Here is a 19,294-nt window from a genome sequence, read left to right on the forward strand (position 1 = left end):
TATTTCTACAATAAACAAGCGATTGTATTAGGAACAAAAATACAGTTTAAGGCACTTTGTATCTATGCTCCGAAATTTCTTATAACGCAAACATTTGACGAAATATGTTAAGGGGACTCGTACACATTAAAACCCATAAGATCTTCGAATATGTGACTGTTGCAAGAATTGGGATAACTTATTTATTTTAAAAGCAATTACTTCCAACCTTTTACAGCTGACTACATAATATAGCTGCTTTCCAAAATAGTGATCAGAAAGTTTCTATTGCCACAAATATTTTTATAATTTAATCCGCTTTTTGACAAAAATTTTCGTCATGTTTCCACCTTGCCCGCATAGTTTAAAACATTATGTTGCATAATTTAATTCCATATTTAATATATAGCTTTTATAACATTTGGAAACTACTGTAAACCAAAAATTCTAAGAATTTCATGTTAAAGTTTTATTTTAATTGGAGTCGAGTTTATAAAATGTAATTTATTAAAAAAATCTGTAATATTTTAGTCCATAAAATTTTTTAATATTAAAATATTCATCAGATTTTAGGTTTAGTTAAGAAATAGGGCTCATATAAAGAATTCAATCAAATTTCAAGTATGTACCATTGGCCATTTTTAAAATATCGTGCGCGCAAGGTGGGAACGTTACGAAAACTTTTGTCACAAAGCGGATTAAATTACAAAAATATCTGTGGCAACACAAAATTTCTGGTTACTAGTTTCCGAAACAGCTATTTTATGTAGTCAGCTGTAAAAAGTTGGAAGTAATTCATTTTAAATTAAATAAAATATCTCAATTCTTGCAACAGTCACATATTCGAGGGGTGTCAAGGGGTTTAAGGTGTATGAGCCCCCTTAAACATACTTTGCATTTTGTGTACGTAACTTAAAATAAATGCGCTAGGTTTAATTTCTTTAAACTATAGAAACATTTTTATTCAATGTTAATAATTTGATGAAATTATGCAGCTCTTAAAAGAAAGGAGAAATAAAACTACGAAATATGTCTTCGAGTTGGAAATAAATCAAAAGCGACATTTCTAAGATAGAAGCTACTTTTAATATGATATTGGATGAGAGCGTAAAGCTAAATTTTTTTAAGTTATATCAGTTCTAATTTTATCTCTTTTTTAAATATAAAAAAAAAGAGATAAAATTGTATATATACTTAGAGCATCAAGAAAGAATAATACTTTAGCATAATTTGTTGCCTAAAATATGTTGTTACAAATTGTGTATTTAGATAGCTAATTTTAGTAGAGACGAATTTTAAGCGAAAGCTATGCCGGAAAAGTAAGACTACAGAGTCATGTGCATTTAACTTTGAATAAACGGATAACTCGGTAATTTGTATTGAAATTAAATAAATGTAATTGACTACTGTGTTAGCTTTAACAGTAATTCCATCTTCTTATTGCTCTCCAGTAATTTCGAGAAGCAGAAATTGCTGGAAATATGTCGTGACCTATCTATAAAAAGCTGGAGAAAGAGCGGTTGTTCAGGTGCTTAGTTATTGTTATGGCGATTTATCTAGATCCGCGACAACTGATATATCTGTATTAGCTTCCTCTCTGTATAACGCTTTGCATTGCCTTATATTTAAGCGTTTTTAGCAGTTTGAAGTATAACAACTGATTATATTGTATTGTAGTTTGAACACTTGTATGAATATTTCTGAGGAAAATACTTCAATGTAGTAATAATTTAGTACTTCAATGTAGTAATATTGATTAATATTTTGATCACTGGAAACACATTAAATCATGACGAGCGTGCTGGGTGCCCCCTTCCCCTGAAAACCTCTTATACTATTCAAACGCACGTGCATGAGACAAAGTTTCATCGCCATAACCCTCGGCTAACATTTGAATGTTTTCCCTCCGTGGATGATCTGTTAAGTTTCGTAAGAAACTTGATGTTGATTCGCTGTTGGATTTTCGCATTAGACATTTTTCTGGCAGAATGCAGCTGTACGGGTTACTTCAATGACGCAGTACTCCCTGGCCTGGTCGGTTAAGTCGAAATTGGCCGCATTAATAGAGAAGGTGTATAGCAACCTGACGACACTAAAACAGCTGTTGCCAACTCCACTCTGTTTTCAAGCAACACAGTCTCGTTTTTTTTTTTTTTTTTTTTTTTTTTTTTTGTATAACAACTTGAATTTTTTTTGATAATAATAAATTTTATTAACCTATTATTGGACTTGTGCATTCAATATATTACGAATCCGTGCGCAGGCAACAATATTTATGTATGGCAAATTAGAAACAAAAATATTTTAGAATAATATCTTGCCATAACAATGAAATTTAAAAAAAATGTGAAAAATCTGAGATCTTGCAATCCTAAAACAAAAGAAAATGAAATTTAAAATTTAGAAGTGCAAATACATTCATTGACAGTACGCTGCCTGAAAATATGGAAAGAATAAATATTAACAAAGGAAGTAAACAGTAATAAAATATATTATCGCCATTAGAACAAAAAAACTGGATACTAGATAGGTACCTTATGTAATAATGCAGAAAATCTCAGCTTTCTATGTCAATCAATCAGGATTACTGGTTGACCCGTATTCAGTCAGTATCCCGTTTTTGTTTTCCCTCATCAGATAATAGCAATAATGTATATTCAGTTCAGTGCTATTAATAATAACAGCCAATGTATTAGTCCCTAATAACACGCTATTGAGAAAGTATTTTATCCAAGGGAAATGCGTTATTACGCAAATTTTCTGGGAACCAAAGAAACCAGCAATTATATATATATATATATATATATATGTGCTCTGAAACATTATGAAAGCAATGTTCATGACTCAGTATATATACTATGCCTTTTCAGATTAAAATATGTACTTACATATAGACATAAAATCAAGAGAGAATAATAAAATCAAAATTAAATTATGAAAGGGAAAAAATTTCCAACAGTTTGTACTCAGATCAAAATTAAACAAAAGCAATTCAATAATATTCATTAAATATAATAAATTCGTCTAAACTAGATAAAAGAAAAAAACATATGTAATTATTGAAATTCCTTCGCCCTTTTCCAAGAAGCAGTAGAAGAGTTTTTCAGTAGAACCACGTTCCTGAATTATATGGCAGTAAATTCTCTAAAAACCATATTACAAAAATTGAAATTAAAAATAATTGTTAAATGTTATTAGTTAATTAAAATAATCAAATAATAAAAATGTTTCAAAAGTAGAACAAAGTAAAAATTAAATAAATAAAAACAGACGTAGAAATTTAAGTAATAATATATATCATTTTGTTTGAAATTTTATTTGTTTTAATATTACTGTTGTTACTTGTTTGAATATTATATATATATATATATATGTGTGTGTGTGTATGTGTTTATGTGGTGCATACAATATAAATAAGAATAAGAAGAATTATTTTCTAGGTCAAAACTAAAAAAAAAAAAAAAAAAAAAAATTAAAAAAAAAAAAAAAGAATTTCTAAGTTTCTAAAATTTAAGTTTAATGATATGACTATTTACAAATCAAAATTTCAGTTACATCTGAGCTTCATATGAAGAACAAATGCATAAGTTATTTTAAATTTTAATATCAATAAATAAATAAACACACACTATGTGTAAAGTTTATCCAAAGTTTTTAGCAGTTATTTTTAATTAAAGCTACTTTCCTCTCCATCCCAATTTCAACTTACAATTTCCAACCGGAATGCGTTCTTAGAATCGCGTTTAATGCAAATGAGTAAGAGAAGTATTCAAGTCGAAGTTCCACTGACTTCGAGAGAAAGGCTCAGAGTTTCTGACTAGCGCGCGTTTGCCTTTTGGCTACGTCTCTTTAAGCTGTTACTATGCTACGGCCGTATTGAAGTAGAACAATAGCTTCCCTTGATAGCTTCGCTAGCTTATTCGATATTTAGGGGCCAACTACTTAAAATTTTGATAACTTCGGCTGTATCATTTAAGCATTAGTTAAGTCTTATTTCTTATTATTTTGAGTTCAAGCCCAAGTGGAGACTTCCTGAGTAAGACGTCCTGAGTAAGGGGCCATCTGTTAACTCTTATTATGAGCAATAAAGGGTAATTAACCCTTCTAGAGTTCACGTCTGTGTTCCTGAACTTACGCGATTATTCACTTAGCTGTTCACGAGGTTCCTCCACATTTAGTTGTAGATAAAAAACATTGGAGCTCGATATTGAACTATGCCATTAGAGAACGAAAAATGTACGTTGGCCCCTCTGATCTTTCAAATCCCTCAACCTCCACCAAACCCGATGGAGGGATTCGGATTTATCGTGGAAACAATGAGAGAAGCTATGAAGCCAGCTGCAACATTCAACAGCAAAGGTTCCGTGATGACTTTCCTGGAGCAGCTGGAATTGCATTTCACGTTATATCCAGCGGACCAGCTGCAGAAAATTACTATCGCTATAACAAACCTAAAAGGCCCCTCAGCTGGACCCTCAGTTTGTCCGAAAGAGCTAGCAAATTCCTGATGGGGGATCCAGGATTGGAAACATATACATAGGAAAACTTTAAAACAGCGCTATTGAAAGCATATCCAGTTGTTAGAGACCGAGCGCAGCTTGAGGGAGAATTGTTTAGCAAGTGTCAAACCAATTTCGACGCGTGAACGGACTACAGTTTTAGAAAGATCCAGATATTTAATTTACTATATGGAAAGAAGCCGGATAATGAGCTTATTGAAAAGATTCTGCCGTGTCTACTCTTGTCAATTCAGGACTTTCTAGTCAGAAAGAAGTCAGAAACCCGCAAACATTAGAGAATTTGTTGCAATTACCAGTAAAATTTCAAAAGCAAACTACTTAAAACATGTGTACAGGTAACTTTCTCCAGTATTCGAGATTTCCCCCTCAGAAGAAACCTCAAGTTCAGCAGAGCTCGTATCGGTGAACGGGGAAAGCTAAAAAATCAGATAACAATAAGACGGACCAGTCTAAACCATTTGGAAATCACCAAATGGTTTAGATTTTAGCTGCTTTTTACTTTGGTAAAAACCAAAGTAAAAAGCAGCTGAACTAAGGAGCGGAAAACAAATCAGGATGGCCGAGAAGAGGTCCCGGTCACTCGTGGGAAGAAAAATCTCTCGGAACTTGAGTTGAATACTCTAGTCGTGCAAAATTTGTCCTTCTGAATGGGAAAAGTGGGGCTGAACGTTCAAATAAAGAACAAGGTTCAGAAAGTTATTTTTTTTTTTTTTGTAGTCAAGAACTTGCTAACTTCGGTTATTTTGGGGATCGATTTTTTACGCTCAGCTAGTCCAAAGCTAAATTTCCAGAATTCTTTTCTACAGGTGCACATAGACACCGTTGAAGAAGGGGAAGGCTACGCCGGAGGTGGATCTAAATCATCTCGAAGAAGAGGAGAGAAAGAAAATGGAAGGATTGGTAAGACAATTTTGAAAATTATCTGATGATAGGCCTGTCTTCTGTCAGGTGGTCCAGCATAGAATTGACACTGGAAGTGCCCCTCCAGTCCGGTCTAAGCCGTACAGGTATGACTGCGTGAAAGAGGAAATTCTGGAACAGCATATTAAGAAAATGCTCGACAACAAAGTAATAGTGCCAAGTAGCACCCCCTACGCAATTACGGTAGTTTTATGTAGAAAGAAAAGATGACTCCCGCCCTCAGATTCGAACACATGGAGGTTTGCGGTCCATTACCGCAAGTTGAATAGCATAAATAAATACTCCACGTATCCCCTATCCATAATTGATGCAATTATAACAAAAATCCGTTCTTAGTATATGACTACACTAGATGCTATACTTTATATTCTTTTAAGTTACTTTGTTTTATAAACAACGTCCTATGTAAATTCTACTTGACATCTAGCCCCTGTATGGCCATGTAAACTCCCGGTGAAGCCTCACGGGGCTCCAGCGAGTTGTTTTTTCGAGATAGTGGAGGATGTGGGACATATGCCTGTTTACCTATGTTATACGCCAGGCGTCCCCGTCCTCCGTCACCTGTCACCTGTGACATTAAATTCCACTCCTGTGCAGAAACGCAGTTTTTGAATCCGAAATGATATTCAGAGGAGAATGGCGAGATGAAATTGCCCTCCCAAGAGCGTCATAAACATGCTGCATAGGGTCAGGAGATCTGGCTTGCCAATGCATGCTACGAATACCCTCACTTGACATTTAATCGTCCACCATCAGAGCACTATGTGGACAAGGGTTTGTAGAGACATTAAGTTATAAAGCAGGAGAAGTAAAAAATGAATAACGCCTTCGCCGGCAATCAAACCACGGACCTTTGGAATACGCGCCCAGCGTGCTGACCACTACACTACGAAGACATGCCAAGAAGACGAGAGAAATATCTTAAATACATATTTAAAAGGGATATATTATATATATCCCTTTTAAAAGTTAAAAAAAAATAAAAGTAAAGCATCCTTATAACCTCAGTCGCCTTTTAAAAGGGATATATTATATATATCCCTTTCAAAAGGCAACTTTTAAAGGCGACAAATTCTCCTTTTAAAGGATGGCTGGAGTTTAGTGGAACCAATCGCCAAATCCTCCATCCTTTTAGAATCATCATCAGCGAGAATCGCCATTCACTATCCTTTTAGTTTGGACGCCAATGTGGTTACATTAGGTTAATTACAAGCATTAGAGTTGAAAAATGGGCAACTCCTTCGCCGGGAATTTAACCACGGACCTTTAGAATACGCACGCAGCGTGCTGACCGCTAAACTACAAAGGCATGCTAAAAAGGCGGGAGAAATACCTTATATGCTCCCCCTTTTTCAAAGGGCGACTCAGGTTTTAGAGACCAAATAGCCAAATCCTGGTAGTGGAAATTCGTTATCCACCACGTTTTTTTTAAAGCAAGAGTGATGAAAAATGAGTAACGTCCTCGCCGGGAATCGATCCACGGACCTCTAGTATCCGCTCCCAGCGTGCTGACCACTATACTACGAAGGCATGCTATAAAGGCGGAGAAATACCTTATAACTTCCTCTATTGAATGTAAGACAACACACAGCTACAAAGATTTGTTGTTTTATACTTCGGTTAGTTCTTGGAAGGGTAAAACAGTACATACCTGGATGTTTTCAAACAGTATTCGAGAGTTGGTTTCAATGATAACATTTCCGATAACACTTCATAACATTTCCGTAGGAAAGAAGTGATCTACTCCAGTATCCTGAAATTCCAAGACATGTGTCAGTTACAGAAATGTCTTGCGTCTTTTGCTTTATACTAGGTTATAAATCTCGCATAGTTTAATGCTATCACTCGTGTTCATAAAAAAATAATAGAAATTGCATGTTGTTTAAATTATTACGTTACTATTTTATAGAAGTTGCATATTGATTTTATTACTGCATTACCACTTAATAAACTAATAATTATTGATATTTTGTTTTATTCTCATAGTTATATTTAGCGTTTAAATTGTAGTACTGTTTTCCAATATCGGTAGCAATATCAAATTTCTATTTTAGGTTTTGGTTGCTTTAAGTTTCATAGATACTTGATGCAAGGGTTTATTAATTTTGGCATTGTTTACATACTTTTGATTCTCTGTAAATAAAAGAGAGTAGGAAAATTATTACATTGATTTTAAAAATCTCAGTTGTACATATGCACACACGCTTTCGTATCAGTATATAGAATGATCCAAATTCAGAAAACTTTGCGATAAATTTGTTTTGCAACTAACGCATAAATATGTAAATGTAAGATTTTAAACAATATGAGAATCGACCGAGACCTGTAATCTTAAATCTATGTGATGCTTAGTTATACTAAAAATATACCTGTTATGACGAGTACACACAAGTTATTGAGCGTCACCGGATTTTTAAAATGTGCAATTTCTAGGAATATGTAAAATATTCTTGAATGCAATGCGGTTTCTACTGTCCATGCATTTTGACTTATCTCCAGCTAGTACTTAGGACTACTTGCTTAAATATTCCACAATTGTATACTGTTTGGCCTGTTTAAAATATTTTGCGGACATTTGCGCTTAACATATAAATATGCATTCCGAAATATACAAATATTTATCCACGTACAAAACAATATAATATTACATGCATAGCCTTTATATATTTGCATATAAAACATAAAATTATTCATGTCGATATTTGCAAATAACCTTTATTCAGCGTTTGGTCTAGTAAATCGAGTTTGATAATCTTCCTATATTATATTTTTGGTACATTTCTGCTAGTAAGTATGCCTATATTATTAATAATTAATATGCCACACGCCCGCATTAGTGCGTTATATAATTGTTAAATGTTTTCACGAATCTTGCGATAGAGAACATACTTACATGAGTGCTATGATTACACGAATAAAAAAAATTATACTAAACTTACAGTAAATCAAAACGTATAACATTATTAAAAAAATATCTGAACGTTTTCAAATTTTATATGACGCTCAAAGGGCGTTTATTAAGGTTTTGTGTGGTACCTCTATTTATTAAATACCATGTTCTTAAACCATAAAATTTCATTCAACGGCAATATCATAAAATATTTAAAAAGAGCATATCTTTAGAATTTCTGATACACAGTCTCGCGTCCTGGAGATAAATATATTTTTTTTCATACAGTGTTGCCATTGCTCGCTTTGAAATCATTGAGCTTGTTAATAAAAAATTCCTTAAAGCTTTACAAAGCATGAAATAGATAATAAAACAAATTCCAGATTGCGAATTTGGGCTTCCAGATGCCCATATTCGAGTTGAGGACTACGGTATTCAGAATTTCATACCTCTAGGTACCGACGTGTTTTCATATTGCGAGAAACATGCATATTTGATGGCAACAAGTTGAAAAGGGAAACGCCGTTTTATAGTGGACAATGCAAAATGCCAAAAGGAAATTAATTGTCATTCTGGGCAAATTGCTCATTTTGGGCTAATAATCGGTTTTCCTCCGAAATTGATGAAACCGATTCCTTAATATATAATGAAAGATTATTATTTTCTTTAACTCATTCAGAACATTTCTTTTATTTCATAATGCATTTATACTGACCTACAAAAAGGCAGAAATGACTTTTACATATGCTATAAAAATACCCGATAAGATTCCTTGTTATCTATCCTTCATGCGTCTAGACAGGAAATCAAGTCTATTTTAGTCTCGCTCGACGTTCTTAAATCTATCTGAGAAACATAAGGCATGAGTCTACGACTTTCGTGTCGAAAAGAAATTGAATTCGTTCGCATTTTATGAGATACGAGAAGTTCTAACTGCAAAGAACATCTGCTTGAAATAATTTTGTTTCGTGCCTTTGGTATTATATTTTACTATCAGCAAAATCATGCATGTGAATGGTATTTATTACTTATATAATATGTGGAAAAACTTTTGATTTATTCTTTTGGAGTTGCAAATTAACAAGAAATTAATTCCTAGATTATTCCTATCTAAATTCCTAGATTTTAACAGTTTCGTTTCCTAATCTCCATTTTATCTTAGATTAGAGGCTTTTCTGGCTCAAATTCCCGCCTTTACTTCATTTATCAACATGATTAATCATTATAGTATGTACACATTATAAAATATTATATTAACTGTCAAGAATTGCAAGATATCTTAGTTCAAAAAACACTAATTCGAATCACACATAACATCAAGATACATGAACACTACAAATCAGGTTTCTAAACTGCCAAGTTTATTCAAGTCTAACACACTTTCAACTTGTGGATGCCAGATCCAAGAACAAGAAGTATATATACATCATGAAAGATTTACGCCCTCTTTGGCGATTAAAATATATTCCCACATAACATTTCTTACACACTGGGCCCGGCTGAACTGTTCAGAACAATCAAGACTATCAGTGTTACATGAACAATTTCAATAATTATTTTCAAGAATCATTATGCATTTCAATACAAATTCAAGTTTTGTAGTAAAGAAATATTACAGAAATATCAAGAACGTGTAAAACGTACCATATGTTTCAAGAATATCAAGTAAATTTTCAAGTAAATTTCATCAAGAATTATTGTCATAACATTCCTATTCAAGCATCAGGATTTAAATCAAGAATTTATATAACTCAAGATAATATTAAACAAATGATTTCAAAATCAAGATTATCATAATTCAACTAAAATACTAGAATTATTACAAGAAACCTGTCTTTTTTTTCAGAATTAAATTAAAATTTTTAAATACACTTATACATTTCTACAACCTTAAAATTTTCTAATATATACATTTCTTTAAATATTAAATATACAGTACTTTAAATAGCAATTAAATAAAATAGATACAACATTAGTAGCATTACGATTACATTTTCAGTAAGAAATATACTATCATACAATATTAATACTCTTAGCACTCTAAATTTAGATAGAAGTAATGGTGCTATGACTTGTCGCATCGGTTGCGAGTTATAACGCTGACACAGTACACAGTTTCTTATAACACGTTTCACATTTTGTCTGGATCTAATTATCCAGTACTTTTCACGGAGGAACATGAGAGTACTAGCTACACCTGTATGAAGAACTCGTTCATTCGCATCATGTACCAGAAGATCTGTAAAATGAGCTTTTGAAGGAATAATTATAGGATGCTTTGATGCTTTTCATGAAAACTTAAAGTTTATTTTTGTAGTCTTCCTCCTACTAACAAAATTCTTTCCTCACTTAGAAAAGGATTTAGTTCATAAATGTTTGAGTATTTTGAAATCAACTGTCCCGACTTTAAACTATTAATTTCATCAGAAAAATGTTCCTATTGAACTTCCTTTATCAAATATAATTCTGCGGCAAAAAGTTCTTCTGCTATCAAGGGTCCGGTTTTCTTGTCAGTTTTATTTTTCAGATTGTGAACAAACCTAAATATCCATGCAGTTACTCTAATAGCTCTAATTAATTTATTATAATTTTCAAGATTCAACAGAGAATTAGATTTTTTTGCAATGGACGGTAGTATTGTCGTATCATTTATACACTTTTTGCGCTCTAATTCAGCATCAGAAAACTCCGTTGTCACGATAAATTTACTAGGCCAAGCACTCACTGATTCAACTAACCAGTCTGGCCCAGACTGCCATAATCTTGAAGACAACAAATATTCGGCTGAACATCCTCGAGATAAAATGTCCGCTGGATTGGACTTCCCATTACAATGTCTCCAGTTATTTGGGCAAGTTAATCATTGTATTTCAGATAATCGATTTTTTACAAACATTTTCCATCGTTCAGGAGCACTATGAATCCAGTGAACCACTATCATACTGTCAGTCCACAGATAAATATTTTTTTCATGAATTGAAAACAGCTCTTTTAAATGTTTAGCAAGTCTTGCTGATGTTAATGCTCCTAGCAACTCTAACCTTGGAAGTGTGAGTTTTTGTTTTATTTGCGGAATTCTAGATTTTGCCATAATGAATGCTACCTGTCCTTCTTCAACTGACCTAAAATATGCAACTGAACCATACGCTTTAATAGATGCATCACAAAATAAATGAAGTTCGATATTCTTATTTTGATTCAATTTGCCGGGGAAATATTCTCGAGAAATTTCAAATTTCTTTACCTTTTCAATTTCACCGCTCCACTCAGACCACAACTGCTTACATTCAGCTGGAACTTCATCGTCAAATTATAAACCCAACTGCCAAAGGTTTTGCATTATCAATTTTGCACGTAATACAAATGGCGCCAAGAAGCCTACTGGATCGAAAATAGTAGCAATCACCTTTAATATATTTCTTTTTGTGGTTTTTCTACAACTATTTAATGTTTCGCACAAGTTGTCTATGTTCAAGGAAATTACATCTTTACTCGTACACCAGTTAAGCCCTAATACTTTTAAAGAACTATTTAGTTCATTTTCTGATTTAATTATTCCACAATCATCCCAAATTTTCTTTAGTTTCTCGGAATTTGTATTAAACTGACGCAAATTCATTCCGGCATCTTTAAGCACGCAATAGGCTCCAGTACTTAAATTAAAAGCCTATTCCACAGAATCTGCACCATAGAAAACATCATCTACGTAGATCGAACAGCTCAACATCTCAAAAATATCTGGATTTTCGAACTCTATTTTCTTTATATGCTTTTTTATAGTGCACGCCAGAATGAAAGGGCTACATGATACACCGAAAGGAACGCGAGTCATTCTATAATGTTTCAAATTGTAATTATTATCAAAGTATAAAAACCGTAATACATCTCTATCAATTTCAGAGATTCCAATCTGGAGAAAGGCCTTTTCAATGTCTGCTGAGAACGCATGTTTGTATTGTCTGAACCGCAATATCAAGTCCAAAACAGATGGATTCAAATTTGGGCCAGGCATCAAACAATTGTTCAGAGATACCCCATTACACTTAGAAGATGCGTCAAACACGATACGGACTTTAGTTTTTGATACATTTTTTCTTACAACTGGAGAATGTGGCATGTAATACATTTTACTACTATCACAACTTTCAATTTCGCACTCTTCAATTATTTCATTTTTTAACTGTTCGTTTATTATGCTATCATAATTCGCCCTAAGCCATTCATCACTTTTTAGTTTATTAACCAAAGATAATAGACGTCGCTTGGAATTTTCTAAATTATTACCCAAGTTTGCATGATGTGATTTCCATAACAAACGAGCTACATATCTACCATTAGTAAAATGCAATTCTTTTTCAAATTTCTCAATGACTGATTTATCGTCGGGGCTCTCGTTCTCCTCTAAACCCAAATGGTCTAGACTCCAAAACCTTCGCAAACAGTCATTAACTGAATTATTAGCTTCCTTTAAGTAATGAGAAGCACCAGTTGTAAAAATACAGGCACTAGACTGATCACCTTCTAAAGATCCAACTAAGGACCAACCAAATATAGAAGACACTGCAAATAATTTATTCGTTACTCTTTTCTTTTCGCCTGTTTGCACTTCCCAACATGAATCAGATCCTAACACTATTTTTATTTCAGCTGCTTCACCATTATCGGCTAATTTTAGATTTTCTGATTTTAATATTTCTAAAATGTTTTTGGAGGGAATTTTTATGATCGCTTCAGAAATTGTATCTGTAACAAGAGCTTCAATAGTGATTGAGTCATTAGGGAAATGCATACTTTTCAGGGTAATTTGAACAACATTATATTCTATTAGTCTACCTTGGCTATACCCAAATGAATAAATATATAACCTTTCTTTCTTTCAAGTCCTTAATTTTAGTTCTTTAGCCAAATCAGATCTAATAAATGACCTCTGTGATCCACCATCAATTAAGATTTTTACTATTTGGCTTCTAGTATTATCTGTATCTGAAGCGTTAACAGTGCAAGTTTGTAAATATACACCTTTATCAGCAGTTTCAGAAACAGTCTCAGAGTTAAACGACAGGAATGCAACTACATTCTGCTTAGAATCTGATACTGTAACTACTTTCTGTTTAACATCTGAAACCGCTTCTACTTTAGGAAGAATATTTTTACAAAATAGCTTATTATGATTTAAACCATTACACAACTCACAAGGTTGAAGTTTCATTTTACATCTGGAAGCTACATGTCCTCTGTAACAACGTCCATGGTATTTTAATATCGCTCTTTTTTGCTCATTTGTTTTCTCACATTTTCCTACATCATGTGTATTTTGATTACAATAGAAACAATACGGCTTAGTCACTGTGGTTAACGAAGAAGCAGTAGGAACACTTGCCCCTTTTAAGTAATTATTTTGATTCTGTTTAACACCGTAATTTGTGTCCCTTTTCTTTGAGTTTATTATTGAATTAGAAGCTTCCCGACTCTCAACTTCCAATCTAAAGAATTCGAGAAGTTCTGTTAGGCTATATTGCTGTTTAGAGTTTCTTTTTCTATTAAACTCCAGACTCATATCGTCTGGTAAATGTTTTAAAATAACAGGTACTAAAAAAAAACTCCGTAAGCTTCCGACACAACACCCAATGAATTTAAGCTTCTTATATTGATTTCACAGGAATCGTATAGTGTTCTTAGTGCTTTTACATTGGACGAACTTCTAACCGGTTCAAGATTCAAGAGTTTATTCATGTGCGAAGATATTACCAGATCTGTTCGTCCAAATCTTTCTTTAATTAAACTTATAGAAGCGTCATAATTTTTATTAGATAGTGAAAACCCGGATACTGGACTTAAAGCAGGTCCTGCGAGTAAGGATTTAAGATAGGTAAACTTCTCGACCTTTGTTAACTCATTATTATTACCAATAGCATTTTCAAAGGAATTATAAAATTCCAAAAATAAACTAGGATCACCATAATATTTAGGAATTGAAATTTTAGGTAATCGAATGTTAGTTTTGTTTTCGACCTTTACGGCAGCAGTATGGTTACCAGGCGATTCACTTTCAATGCTCACTATTTGAGAATTTAAATTAAGTTTCTTTTTAGCCCTAAAAATACATAAACTTATTTTTTCATCATACTCTAACACAGTATTACATTCTTTCTCAATTCCAGACTCATCCCCTTTAAAACAATCCAATATTTTTTCACTAATTTCTTTCAACGCAGATTGTTTAGAAGTAAGTAAAAACACATTTTCTTCTACCATATTCTTATCTAAAATGTCTTTTTTAATTTCAGGTTCTATGACATTTATCATTTTAGAAATAGCCTGTCTCAGGACTTTTCTAGCAGATTTCAATTTAATAATATCGTCTGCCATAATAACAACAAAAGTAATTTTTTATTCTCTTACCTGGTACAGTCTTCAAATGGTATAATCCAAATCTGGTAACTCACTTTCCTGGTGAAGCACATTCAAAAGTATTCCGAACGTTAATCCCGCCACGTTCAGTGCAAAGGAATAATTTTTCAGTAACACGAAAAACACCTCATTCTAAATAAAAAATTGTTCGTGCCCCACGTTGGGCGCCAGAAGTATAAAATATTATATTAATTGTCAAGAATTACAAGCTATCTTAGTTCAAAAAACACTAATTCGAATCACACATAACATCAAGGTACATAAACACTACAAATCAGGTTTCTAAACTGCCAAGTTTATTCAAGCCTAACGCATATTCACAAAGCCTACAGACCGTTTCTTCTACTGTTGGCTCCGGTTGGTTAAAACAGGAAACGTAGGGTTACAGAATCTTGTACTTGGCGACTTTTGCTTCATCGCCTATATTATTTCCATACCAGCCTTGCATACTGAAAAGTGTGCAAAAGATCTTCTAGATCGCTGTTTCTATCCCCGCTTGTGATTTTACGAACTCTGCTCTGGACGGATTTATTTTTATCCTCACTTTATTGTATGACCTTGTCATTATTGGTCTTTTCGCCTTCGTGTGTGGTGTTAAAAATTTAACACTTTCATTTTCTCTAGTTTTGTTAATGATAATTTTTCTTATTTTTATTTACTGGTTTGTACTCTTTGCAGTAGGTATCAATAGCAAAATTATGCACCAAGATCCCGAAAAGCGTTTCTATAGAAACAGAGCACGATGGAATAAAATATAATTTTAGTTATACTTATTTTCATAATTTAGATTAAAAGGATATGTATCCGATGCCCTTAAATGTTTATTGAATTAATTGATTATAAATATTGATTGTAAACATTTTTTCTTGTAAAACAATTATCGTACTTTTAACAGTTTAAATTCAAATACAAATAAACTATTAATAAGATCAGTAGGTTATTTAAAATATATTCCACACAATTCCTCTTAGCTTTCATTTATAAAATAAATAAAAAAACATATAGCGAATGAAATAAACGCTGTTTCTCCTCCCTGTACTGAAAGCTTGCAAGGTTTGTTTGGTGTTAATTACCACGCCTACAAGGCGATAACTCGCCATTTCAAATATGACCGACAAGCAGATGTTTCATCCAATGAGGGCAGACCGTAGTAGAAATGGTCTGTAGGCTTTGTGAATATGCAAGTCTAACACACATTCAACTGGCGGATGCCAGATCCAAGAACAAGAAGTATATATACATCATGAAAGATTTACGCCCTCTTTGGTGATTAAAATATATTCCCACATAAAATTTCTTACACACATGATTGGAAGTAACAAACATATTTTAATATTCAATAAAGTATATTTGGCAATGAAATATTGTGTGTGGAAATGGAGGAAAACCTGCAAGCACAGCCTGTCGTATTTGCACCTTGCACTTTAAGATAGCTATGTAAAATGAATACCTTTTAAGACGACTACCAATGATTCCAGGTGATTTTAATTTTCACTGGAATATCATATAAAAGAGACGGTTTAGTAAGCATATTAATTAACATTCTGTAAAATGCTGGTCACTTCCGGAGATGATAGATAAGATAGAGTACCAAAACAATAGATAGGGTAAATACCGATGGAATAAATAATTCGCGATATGCAGAATGTTAGCGGGATCAGTTATCTAGACTCTTTATCTTTTAAATGTAAAATAAAATCAGGTTTAATTAAATATAACATCAGTTATAGTCATAGCAAATCTCTATAATTAGGTGATTTTTCCAAATTATTTCTATTCTTAGAAAAAATTCATAGTTTTTACTTTCTATTTATTTCTTTTCCTTCGGAATACCTTTAGATTTACTTATTACATTTAATTTTATCATTCAATTTGATTATGATGATAAAGGAATTAATTTATGCTTTTTCATTCAAACTTGGAATTCAAAAGATTAATTTACTCTCCTTCAAATTGAAATATTGGTATTTTTGATTATTTTGTTATATTTTTTCTTCTGAGTTATTTTTTATTAATTTTTGAAAGTGCAAATGTAATGAGACGATTTTTCTCTAATTTTATTAACGCACACAAATTACCCCAAAATATGGTTATATTTTAAAAGTAAGAATTTAAATTTTAGATAATAGAAATTTTATTTCAAAAATAACTAAATGTGATTGGCATGTGCATCATTCTGTGTATACATTTTGTAATTATATAATTTTTATAAAAGGAAACATTTGCAAAAAGTTTATTTAGTGTAGGTAAGTAACTGTTATATACGTTTTACAAAAAATCTTATCTTCAGTTTTTTGCCTGTACATTGATAACCACAGACAATGACATTTGATGATTTCATAAAAATAGGGTCTATAATCGGACTGTCATAAAAATGTAATACTTTGTCAGGTATACCTGAAACAATCAATTCAATCAATATTTTAATTTGGAGACAAAATGAAAATTAATATTAAATTTATGTTTCTGCTTAAGGGGACTCGTACACCTTAAAACCCATAAGATGTTCGAATAGGTGACTGTTGCAAGAATTGGGATAACTTATTTATTTTAAAAGTTATTACTACCAACCTTTTACAGCTGACTACATAATATAGCTGCTTTTTGAAATAGTAATCAGAACGTTTGTGTTGCCACAAATATTTTTATAATTTAATCCGCTTTGTGACAACATTTTTCGTCATGTTTCCAACTTGCCCGCACAGTTTAAAACATTCTGTTTCATAATTTAATTCCATATTTAATATATAGCTTCTATAACATTTGGAAACTACTGTGAACCTAAAATTCTAAAAATTTCATGTTAAATTTTTATTTTATTTTGAGTTGAATTTATAAAATATATTTTATTAAAAAAATTTGTAATATTTTTGTCCATAAAATTTTTCAATATTGAAATATTCATCAGATTTTTGGTTCAGTTAGAAAATAGTGCCCATATAAAAAATTCCATCAAATTTCAAGTATGTACCATTAGCCATTCTTAAAATATCATGCGCGCAAGGTGGAAACACGGTGAAATATTTTGTGACAAAGAGGATTAAATTACAAAAATATTGTGGCAACACAAACTTTCTGGCTACTAGTTTCCAAAGCAGCTATATTATGTAGTCAACTATAAAAAGTTGGAAGTAATTGCTTTTAAAATAAATAAAATATCCCAATTCTTGCAACAGTCACATATTCAAAGATCATGAGAGGTTTAAGGTGTATGAGTACCCTTAATGTAAAAAAAAAATTGTCTTTAGATTACCTTTATTTCATCGCGTATATTTTCCTAGGAGTATTCCCCCGTAGGATTTTAGCTCCTAGATTAAGAAAATTTTAAAAATCTTTGTGTATTTTTTCTTTCTATGATTCATTAAGAGAACGAACGAGCTCTCCTAAATTTTATAAAGGATTTATCGACGTAGTGATTGCTTTCGTCTTTCTCAGAAAGGCAACTCCTCGCGAAGTACGTGTAAAGGTCACGCCGAATATTTCCCTTCTAAATGTTGAAATTAATTACAGCCTAATAGAAGAAGTGACCATCACAGCGAAGCAAACGCTGACTGACATTCAGTCTTCGATTTCGATAATTTCGCTGTGCCTTTTCTTATTACTGCTGGAGATTTGAGGCCAAAGGAGTAGAAGAGACAGCATTAAGAACGGGTGAGATTTAAAGTTCAGGAAATAAAAATAAAATTATCTTATTAGGTACTGTGATGCAATTATGACTGCGTATCCTTATTTAAATGTAGGACGCTTTTAAAGAAATGCTGTTTTGTTAGTTAAGTGTAGTTTATCCGTAACTATTTTTTATTTGTTATTTTGCCTCCTTCGAAAAATAAATTATTTGCACAATTTTCCCCCTCTCAGTTTCGGATGACTTAATTATTAAAAAAGGGGGGAAGGTACGCGAAGAATTAGGGTGTACACTTGTTTTTAAATTACCGGTATATTCCAGCATATAACGCTCACTTCCAGTACAAAAAATGGGACTGAAATTTACGGCTGCGCATTATACGGCTGATACAAAAATGATAGCTTAAAAATAAGAAAAAAATTAGATTTTTACAGGCACCAAAATGCTGCTTATTTAAAAGGAATTGCATACCTTATGAAATTAAACATTTTCATTATCGGACAACATGAAGAGTTCGACATGTTAGTCTTCCGTTATATCTTTAGGCGTATCATCGAATTTTGTTTCATCTTCATCATCATTGTTATTGCTACGTGCGTACGCGTTTGTTATGAATTGAACGCACAAGTCCGATGAAAAATAAACAAAATTTTTTGGTGGTACTTTGGTAGACGTTTGCACGGATTTTGGCGATTTTGTTTCGGCGAGCGTTACGAGTTATGGTAAACCCATTACTGGGCAAGTTATGTATGGTAACCGATACTTTGTTGTCATTTTATTTTTAAAATAATGCGTTTTATTATGCATAAATTCTGTGTTTTGAATATTATTTATGACTTCTAAATAATAAAAATGAATGTAATTATGCATTTTTTTAAATAAAAATTTTATTGTTTATGATATGTTATGGAATTTTATGTTGTGAATGATGTAATGAATGTTGTCACA

The 19,294-nt window shown here is 32.3% G+C and overlaps 1 long non-coding RNA gene across 1 annotated transcript in view; it reads left to right on the forward strand.

Moving 5' to 3' along the window:
• The window catches only part of LOC118195965 (uncharacterized), a 139,592-nt gene that overhangs the window by 31,011 nt on the left and 89,287 nt on the right, over positions 1–19,294 (forward strand). Inside the window, exon 2 of the long non-coding RNA XR_004759345.2 lies at positions 5,306–5,399. This is a non-coding gene — a long non-coding RNA (uncharacterized LOC118195965). The remainder of the gene's footprint in view (positions 1–5,305; positions 5,400–19,294) is intronic.

Source organism: Stegodyphus dumicola, chromosome 10, assembly GCF_044657685.1.
Source record: "Stegodyphus dumicola isolate Sdum_Otavi_A_Nest chromosome 10, ASM4465768v1".
Lineage (NCBI taxonomy): Eukaryota > Metazoa > Arthropoda > Arachnida > Araneae > Eresidae > Stegodyphus > Stegodyphus dumicola.